A 9,104-nucleotide genomic window follows, 5' to 3' on the forward strand; every position below is an offset into this window, starting at 1 on the left:
GGTCACGATCTCAGGGTTTGTGAGTTAGAGTCCCACATCGGGCTCTGGGCTGACAGCTCAGAGCCTGGAACATGTTTCAGATTCTGTGTCTCCCTCTATCTGCCCCTCCTCTGCTTATCCTCTCTCTCTCTCTCTTTCTCTGAAATAATAAATGAATAAACTTTATTTTAAAAAATTAAAAAAAAAAAAAAGAGCCAGTCTTGGGGTACCTGGGTGGCTCAGTCATTTAAATATCTGACTCTTGATTTCAGCTCAGGTCATGATCTCACAGTTGGTGGGTTCGAGCCTCATGTCCAGCTCTGTGCTGACAGTGCGGAGCCTCCTGGGAATTCTCTCTCTCTCTCAGCCCTGCCCCCCACTCACATTCTCTCTGTCTCTCTCTCTCTCTCTCTGTCTCTCTCTCTCTCTCAAAATAAACTTAAAAAAAAAAAAAGCCCAACCTTCCCACAGTCAGCTTTAGCCTTTTTTTTTTTATTGCATTCATCCAAACCTGGAAAGATTTTATGTCCATTTGTTCACTTGTTTATGGTCTGATCAATCCATCAGAACAGTGCTGTCCCACATGGTAGCCACTGTCCACCTGTGGCTATTTGAGTTTTTTTTAAAAATATTTTTTTTTTAACATTTATTTATTTTTGGGACAGAGAGAGACAGAGCATGAACGGGGGAGGGGCAGAGAGAGAGGGAGACACAGAATTGGAAACAGGCTCCAGGCTCTGAGCCATCAGCCCAGAGCCCGACGCGGGGCTCGAACTCACGGACCGCGAGATCGTGACCTGGCTGAAGTCGGATGCTTAACCGACTGCGCCACCCAGGCGCCCCTATTTGAGTTTTAAATGTCATAAATGGAAATGAAATAAAATTTGAAGTTGGGTCTCTCACTGACACCAGCCACCTTACAGGTGCTCAGTAGGCCCTTGTGGCTGGTGGCCACCATGTCAGAAAATGCAGCTAAAGAGCATTCCCATCATCACAGAAAGTTCTACTGGATGGCACTGCATTAAAATAGGAGTTCCCTGAGGGCACCAGACCTGTCTCCTTATTCACTGCTGAATGCCCAATGGCGATGTCCCATATGTGGTGCTCAATGGATAAGAGTGGAAGGAAAGGAAGGCAGGGAGAAGAGCCTTATATTTTTCAGGGGAAGAGATCTTCATGATTTTAATATTTGTCTCCAATCCTCCATACCTCTAAATAGGATTAAATATCAGGATTAAAAAAATTACAATGTGGTTCTTAAGGGAGACTATTTAACCATCGTAATGGAATCCCTTTTAATATCCCTCTATTGCTTTTTCGCCTCATCTCCTTAGAGCGTCACCTGGGGGCCTCCAGCCTACAAATAAAGGCATATGTGACTTCCAGGAGCAAAGCACATTTTTCCTGGTCTGTGCTCAGCACAATAAACCTTTTTCACTCCCTTTATCTCCCAAGATAGTTGCACAAGTTTTTTCTCTTTCCAGGGCTACAGTTCCCCAAAGTTAGAAATATGGAATGTGTGTGTACCTACAGATTCTTTGTGTAACTTTTCTGAATTTGCCTTGTGGCAAATCATACTTTTTGAAAGTGCGACTGCGTTTGCCACCTTCTGTATCGTGCCGGACGGGGAGATCTGGCGAGGGTTGTAGCTGAGTGCTGATTAAAAGCAGCACCTTCTCTCTGGCTTGCTTAAGAGCTAAGACCCTTATAAATTGTTGCTGTGAACTTTTGAACTCAGAGAAACTTCTGAATATATGTAAGAAGTAGTAAGATAATCCAAGGCTAAGGATTTGTGTCTTTCTCGTAACGAATCACGTCTATGAAGAAATAAGCATGATTGTTGGCATTTTAAGATTTTCGTATAATTTAATTTTTTAAAACTTATGCACAACCTTTCAATATACTTCGTAGAAGGTTTTTTAACAATAACTTAATATATAATTGTCTGGATAGGAAATCATTCCATATAGTAGACATGAAAATGTTTTTTGAGTAAGGATGGTCTCAAAAACAATAATTTTTGTCATTTTTGCTTTAAGACAGAGACTCCATTTAAGCCCACCATAATTTACTAAACTATGCTCTGAAGCCTAGATAACCAAAAATTTATTAGATTTGAACTGTCACAGTGTCCAAACTTTTAAATTTTTAAGCAGGTTTCATGTCAAATGTTCTGTTGCCCTGAGTAACAAAATGAAATGTTGATATCTTGAATAAAACAACAACCCTTTGCAGATCCACTGTGCCTTCCTCCAGAAAGCTTCATGAATTAGCGAATCCTTTTATTTAATAAGATCTTACAAGAGAAATATAATAGCTACTAGTGGAAAGTTGTATTCTGTTTTTATTGGAAGAGGTAAAGCATAATATGCCTTTAAAAGCTGAGTGCTAGGGCGCCTGGGTGGCTCAGTCAATTAAGTGTCCCACTTCGGCTCAGCTCATGATCTCGTGGTTCACGGGTTCAAGCCCCGTATCGGGCTCTGTGCTGACAGCTCAGAGCCTTGAGCCTGCTTTGGATTCTGTGTCTCCCTCTCTCTCTGCCCCTCCCCTCCTCATGCTCTGTCTCTGTCTCTCTCTCTCTCTCAAAAATAAATAAAAACCTTAAAAGCAGAGTGCTAAGAAGTGTCTGAGTCTGTAGGCTTAGAGATCAAGATTTGGTCTCTGACATGTGTTACGGACCACAGATAATATTCACTTCAGCTTCTTAAGGGAAGGGAGATCTCATGCTGCAGGGATCCTATGTATGGAATATGCTATAGCTTGGAGAACCTACTGGATTTTAAGACCCTCTTTATGCAGACAGGGTTGATTATTTGCACTTATGGCAAGGGTCCTTCATGCAAAAGGGGGAAAACATTGTTCCAAAGAGCACCTGTAACCACTTTCTCAAATTTCTTTTTGGATTTTAACATTTTGATGTCAGCATTCATTGCTTTTAGCTTATTGAGACCAGAATATCTTGGAACACAGCCAGCCTCTCTCCTCAAAAGAATATCCCACAACAGGCAAATACATAAGAATGCTTGAAAGTGCCTTGGATGTCTCTAGCAGCACGTGTTCAACAGAGTACCTGGAACCACACGGGAGCCATGCATCTTCTGTCTTCCTGACAGGCTGCCCCCAGCCAGCCCCAGAAACTATACTTCAGTTCATTTCTTGTGGAGGCTGGTAATGAATAGGGTTATTAGCAACTGAACTGAAAACTCCTGGTTCCCACCAGCTCCAGACTCCTGCACCAGGTATACTCTCTGTTTAGCATCAAGTGGAATGATCTTAGGGTCTTGTTGGACATGGGCTGCAATCCCTTCTCCACCCGTCACTTGTTCTGTGAACTGATGATTGTTCTCTAACCAATATCTGCTTTCCTGCCTCTAAAATGGGGAGAATCGTACCAGCTTTGCAGACTTGTTACAAGTTTTAGAAGTCAAGCGTGTAAAGTGCCTGGCAAGGGATGAATTGCTCAGGAGGTAGTAATGTCTCTTTAGCTTCATGAAATTGATTAGCTGGAACTCTTCCTGGAGAAGAGAACTCTGTTTTTGGACTACGTTCACTTAGCACTTAAGTTTTATTTTGTTATGTCTCCAAGTATACTCCTTGAAAAAAAAAAAAAAGTATGATTATTTGCACCAGAGGCCCTCATTATCTGAGAATAGTCCAGAGCGGAATAAAAGACCACTTAAAGTGAAGTCTCTAAACATGGGAACATGTCTTCGTGGTAAATAGTGAAACAAACAAAATTAATGAGACTTAGGTTAGATCTTTGAATGAATTGGCAGTCAGTTCTTTCAACAATATTATGTATTCATATAACATGACATCCATCACTTTGTGTTTGGTTTTGCAGTATATAACAGTGGTCATTTCTGTGTAAGTAAATTATCAGTCAGTCAATCCTTGGGCTTCACCAACTTACTCAAAACTTCTTATCATTTGATAGCCCCTTCTCTTGTGAAACCTATTAAACCACCATCCTGGGGCGCCTGGGTGGCGCAGTCGGTTAAGCGTCCGACTTCAGCCAGGTCACGATCTTGCAGTCCGCGAGTTCGAGCCCTGCGTCGGGCTCTGGGCTGATGGCTCAGAGCCTGGAGCCTGTTTCCCGATTCTGTGTCTCCCTCTCTCTCTGCCCCTCCCCCGTTCATGCTCTGTCTCTCTCTGTCCCAAAAATAAATAAACGTTGAAAAAAATAAAAAATAAAAAAAAAATAAACCACCATCCTTGTTGATATGTTTCTGAAATTACTGCTTCTCTAATGTGGTCTGATGTATATTTCAAAGAGTTACTTAGCATCATCATTTCTGATTTCATGAATGCTGCATGTTTTTGTAAGCTTTGCAATTTAACTTACAATCCACTTACATTGTATTTGTGTTGCACTGAAGGAAGGTTTAAAAAAAGCCTCCCTTACTTAACCAGTGCAGGATCAATTTCCAAAAATGTTGATTTAGAGGATATAGAGCTTGCTCCTTCTAAGCAGGGAGAGACCCTTGAGCAGGGGGAGTTATTTTTTTAAGGATTTTTTTAAATGTTTATTTACTTGAGCGGGGAAAGGGGCAGAGAGAGGAGGACAGAGGATCTGAAGCAGACTCCACGCTGACAACAGAGAGCTCAATGTGGGGCTCACACTCACAAACATGAGATCATGACCTGAGTTGAAGTCGGACGTTCAACCGACTGAGCCACCCAGTTGCCCCCAGCGGGGAGAGTTTTTTAAAACAGTTAACGCATGAATATTTTCATGTTATGATGACTTTTATATCACTTGCAACCTTGAAACTGTGGGAAGTTGGATAACCAGGCCTCCCTGTGTAGAATGATTGTCCTCCTGTGATGAGGAAAGGCTGTATCACTGACCTAAAGGTCCCAGCATGATCTTCTTCAGCATGTTTGCTGAAACATGTCCCCTGGGTTTTCCAGAACAGCTTTTCCATCAGTACCATTTGATCTGCTGCTTCCATGTAATCCATTCCTAATGATAGCTCAGACATAGAAAGAGGAGGAAAGATGTGTCTTGCTTCCTTAGCCCTGTATCAGCACAGTCAACTTTTAACCATTTATAAAATGATTTTTAAAAAACTGGTCCTTGTAATCACCTACTGGAATATGGATACAGTTGGGGACACCTAAAGATAGAAAATAGTGGCAAACATTCTGAAATCCATCTGCAGGGTCATAATTTCTGAATCATCAATGACCTGGAGGCACTGACTAATTTTGCTTATTATTGAAGATATGTATGTAGTTGATCTATACTCAGAATAATAAAAACAGTTGCAACTGACACCTGTTGAGCACTCTTCTAAGGACTTTGCCTACATGATTTCTTGTCATCTTCACAGTATCCCCAGAGGTCAAATGTGCCTGTTTTACAGATGAGGACACTGAGTCCCCATCACTTAAAAGCTTGTGAACATTGATGAAGTAGAAATCTAGCAAGAGTATGGGACGAATATGGATATTGTTGCCCACGGAGGTGTAAAGATTACCAGTGTGAATCACCAGTCGGCGCGGCGGGGGGGGGGGATTGGAAATTAAGGAATCTAGTGTTTTCTGACCCCATAAATGGAGCAAACAGAACTCATAATGGTAGAGAGCCAGGTTCTTCCTATGTTAAGCTCAGCAACATGCAGAGGAACTGTAGTGTTTACTTGAAGAGAATTGTAATGGATCAGAACAGGGAAATTTTAAGATTTGTCAGTAGAAATGGAATGTTTGAAGTCAGAGAACTCATAGTAATGCGTGCTGGTTACCACACACAGAATCAGATTAAATGGGAGAGGAAGAAACTGGAGAATGTCTACAGTTCACTAGATAACAAGAAAGGAGTGAGCCAGTAACTCAATTGGAGTTTGACAGGTGAAGCAGAGGTCCACCCGAGGCTGAACGGAGCATAAACCACACTCTGTGGCTTGGCAGTGCCTCTCTCCCTGGATAATGATGTAACAAACCCATGCAAATGAATTAGGTTGTACAGCTGCATGTGTTCCAACCAGCTTCACCTTGGGATACAGTTTGAAAAGTTCACCAAGGGTTTGAGTCCCAGACAAAAGATGTGTCCAAGAGGGAAGGAATATATGTTTAAAACATTGTGTTTCCATGGCTTCTGTTGTTAGTTGCACTCACTTGATTGCACATAGTTTCAGCAATTCCGTCAGTCCCCATGTCCACGTTGTCTTGCCTCTTCTACCAGATGGCATTGCTTCCTGGAAGGGTCTTGGTCTGAAATTGACAGATCTCTTCCTGAGACCCTGTATAAGGTGGTTGAGATTCACTAGGGTCCTACCGGTTGAAATTAGCTCCCTTTGCCGTACTCCAGCTGGAAGAGTTAGGCCCAGAAAAAGGGGAAATTGGTGTAGAAGTAGAAGTAAACATGAGCATTGAAATTGAGGATTCTAACGTGACTTAGGTACAGAGGGAAAAGGAAGAAAGAAGAAAAAATCCCAGGTTTTCATAGCACCTAGAACAGTGTTGGAAACTGATGAGACGCTTAAAACGTCACTTGATTAATTTAAAATGATTTGAAGCTGAATTTTTCTTAAAGAAACAATACATAAAATGCATCTGAAAAAATAAGCATCTGTATTCAACTTCTTACTCAGCTATTGATGTAGATGTGAGACTTTTGAAACTTAGTCTAAAAAATTCTAGTCAAGACAGATTTGTACTTCCATGTCCTCTGCCTGTTTGTAATGAGAATGGGACCCTCTGTATTGACGGATGTCTCGCTAATGAAGTCATTTGGACCAGGGGCTTTGGTATGAATGTTTGGGCAGCAGCCAACTTGAGGTGAGGTTGCCTTAATGTCAAAAAAATAACTGTTTTCCCCACTCATTTTACTTCGTTTATTTGTATCCCTATTATTTATTTAATTTTTGATAAATTCAAAACATGTAGTAGGCAGAACAACTCAGGAGACCTCTTTTCTCTTCCCCAGCACACCATGAGCAAGTTCTATGACCTTAATTAAGCGAATCACTGGTTCCTTTTATTTATTTTTTTAATGTTTATTTATTTTGAGAGAGAGAGAGTGAACAAGCAAGTGGCAGTCAGAGAGAGAGAGAGAGAGAGAGAGAGAGAGAGAGAAAGAATCCCAAGCAGGCTCTGTCACTGCAGAGCCTGACACAGGGCTTGTACTCAACAACTGTGAGATCATGACCTGAGCCGGAATCAAGAGTCAGACGCTTAACCTACTGAACCACCCCGGTGCCGCTCATTGGTTCCTTTTAGAAGTAATTTCCTTAACTTGTAAGCTGGTAATATTGTGCTAGATAATTTAGTATTTTCTAAAGGACTTGGTTTTTGTTTGTTTGGTTTTTGGGTTTTTTTGGGGGGGATTTTTTTTTAGGCAAGTTTTAGGTTCACAGCAAAATTGAGAGGAAAATCCAGAGATTTCCTGTGTACCTCCTGACCCCATGCATGCATAGCTTTCGTCGTTATCAACATCCCCATCAGAATGGTACATTTGTGACAACTGATGAACCTGCACTGACAGATCTTAAGCATCCAAAGTCCACGGTTTACCTTACACTCTTGGTCTTGTATAGTTTATGGATTTAGCCAAATGTGTAATGATCTGTATCCCCAATTGCAGAATCATCCAGATTGTTTTCAATGCTTTGTAAATCCTCTGTGCCCTGACCATTCATCCCTGTCCCCGTACCTCCCATGCCTGGCAACGAATCAACTTTTTATAATTTTGCCTTTTTCAGAGTGTCCTATGATTAGGATCATGCAGTGTGTAGACTTTCTGTTTGGCTTCTTGCATTTAGTAATATGCATTTAAAATTCCTCCGTGTCCTTTGATGGCTTGAGAGCTCACTGGTGTTTAGTGCTGCATTATTTTCCATTGTTTGAATATACGCCAGCTTATTTATCCATTCACCTGCTGAAGGCCATTCCAAGTTTTGGAATTGTGAACAAAGCTGCTGCAAACATCCCAGTGCAGATTTTTGTATGGACATTGTTTTCAACTCCTTTGGGTAAATATCAAGGAGCACTGTTGCTGGATCTCATGGTAAGAATATGTTTAGTTTTGTAACTATGGCCAATCTGTCTTCCAATATGTACCCTTTCGCATTCCCTCCAGCAGTGAATGAAAGTTCCTGTTGCTCCATATCCTTACCAGCATCTGGTGTCGTCAGTGTTATGGATTTTGACCATCCTAGTAAGTGTATAGTGGTATCTCATCATTGTTTTAGTATCATATTCCTGATACTATATGAAATGGAGCATCTTTTCATATGCTCAATTGCCATCTATAGATCTTCTTTGGTCAGGTGTCTTTTAAGATCTCTAGTTCTTTTTTTAAATCAGTTGTTTACTTTCTTGTTGAGTTTCAAGAGTGCTTCAGCTATTTTGTCTTACAGTTCTTTATCAGATGTGTCTTTCATAAATATTTTCTCTCAGTCTGCAGCTTGTCTTACCATCCTCTTGAAACAGTCTTTTCACAGAGCACAAGTTTTTAATTTTAATGAGGTCCAGTTTATCATTAATCTCTTTTATGGCTTGTGCCTTTGGTGTTTTAGGTAAAAAGTCATCACCATACCCGAGGTTATCTGGGTTTTCCCCTATGTTATCTTCCAGGGGATTTATAGTTTTTGCCTTTTACATTTTATGTCTGTGATCTACTTTGAGTTAATTTTTATGGAGGGTATAAAGTTTGATGTAGATTCATTTTTTTTTTTTTTTTTGCATGTGGATGTCCAGTTGTTCCATCACCATTTGTTGAAAAGACTACCTTTGCTTCATTGTATTGCCTTTCTTCTTTGTCAAAGATTAATTGACTATGTGGATCCATTTCTGGGGCTCCCACTTCTGTTCTATTGATCTGTATAGTCTTTTTTGCCAATACCCCCCTGTCGTGATTACAATATCCTTAACAGTAGGTATTGAAATCAGGCAGTGTCAGTCTTCCAACTTTATTCTTCTCCGTCTATATTGTGTTGGCTATTAAGGGTCTTTCGTCTATATACATTTTAGAATTAGTTTGTCAGTATCCACAAAATAACTAGTTTGAATTTTGTTTGGGGTTGCAATGAATCTATAGATCAAGTTGGGAAGAACTGACATCTTGACAATATTGAATCTTCCTATCCATGAATATGGAGTATCTCTCATTTGGCTCTTCT

General features: G+C 40.7%; 1 protein-coding gene across 5 annotated transcripts in view; it reads left to right on the forward strand.

The window, feature by feature from the left end:
- Positions 1 to 9,104, forward strand: part of SNCAIP (synuclein alpha interacting protein) — a 165,158-nt gene that overhangs the window by 56,015 nt on the left and 100,039 nt on the right. The window lies entirely within an intron of this gene.

Source organism: Herpailurus yagouaroundi, unplaced genomic scaffold (assembly GCF_014898765.1).
Source record: "Herpailurus yagouaroundi ecotype Mexico unplaced genomic scaffold, PumYag 192, whole genome shotgun sequence".
Taxonomy (NCBI): domain Eukaryota; kingdom Metazoa; phylum Chordata; class Mammalia; order Carnivora; family Felidae; genus Herpailurus; species Herpailurus yagouaroundi.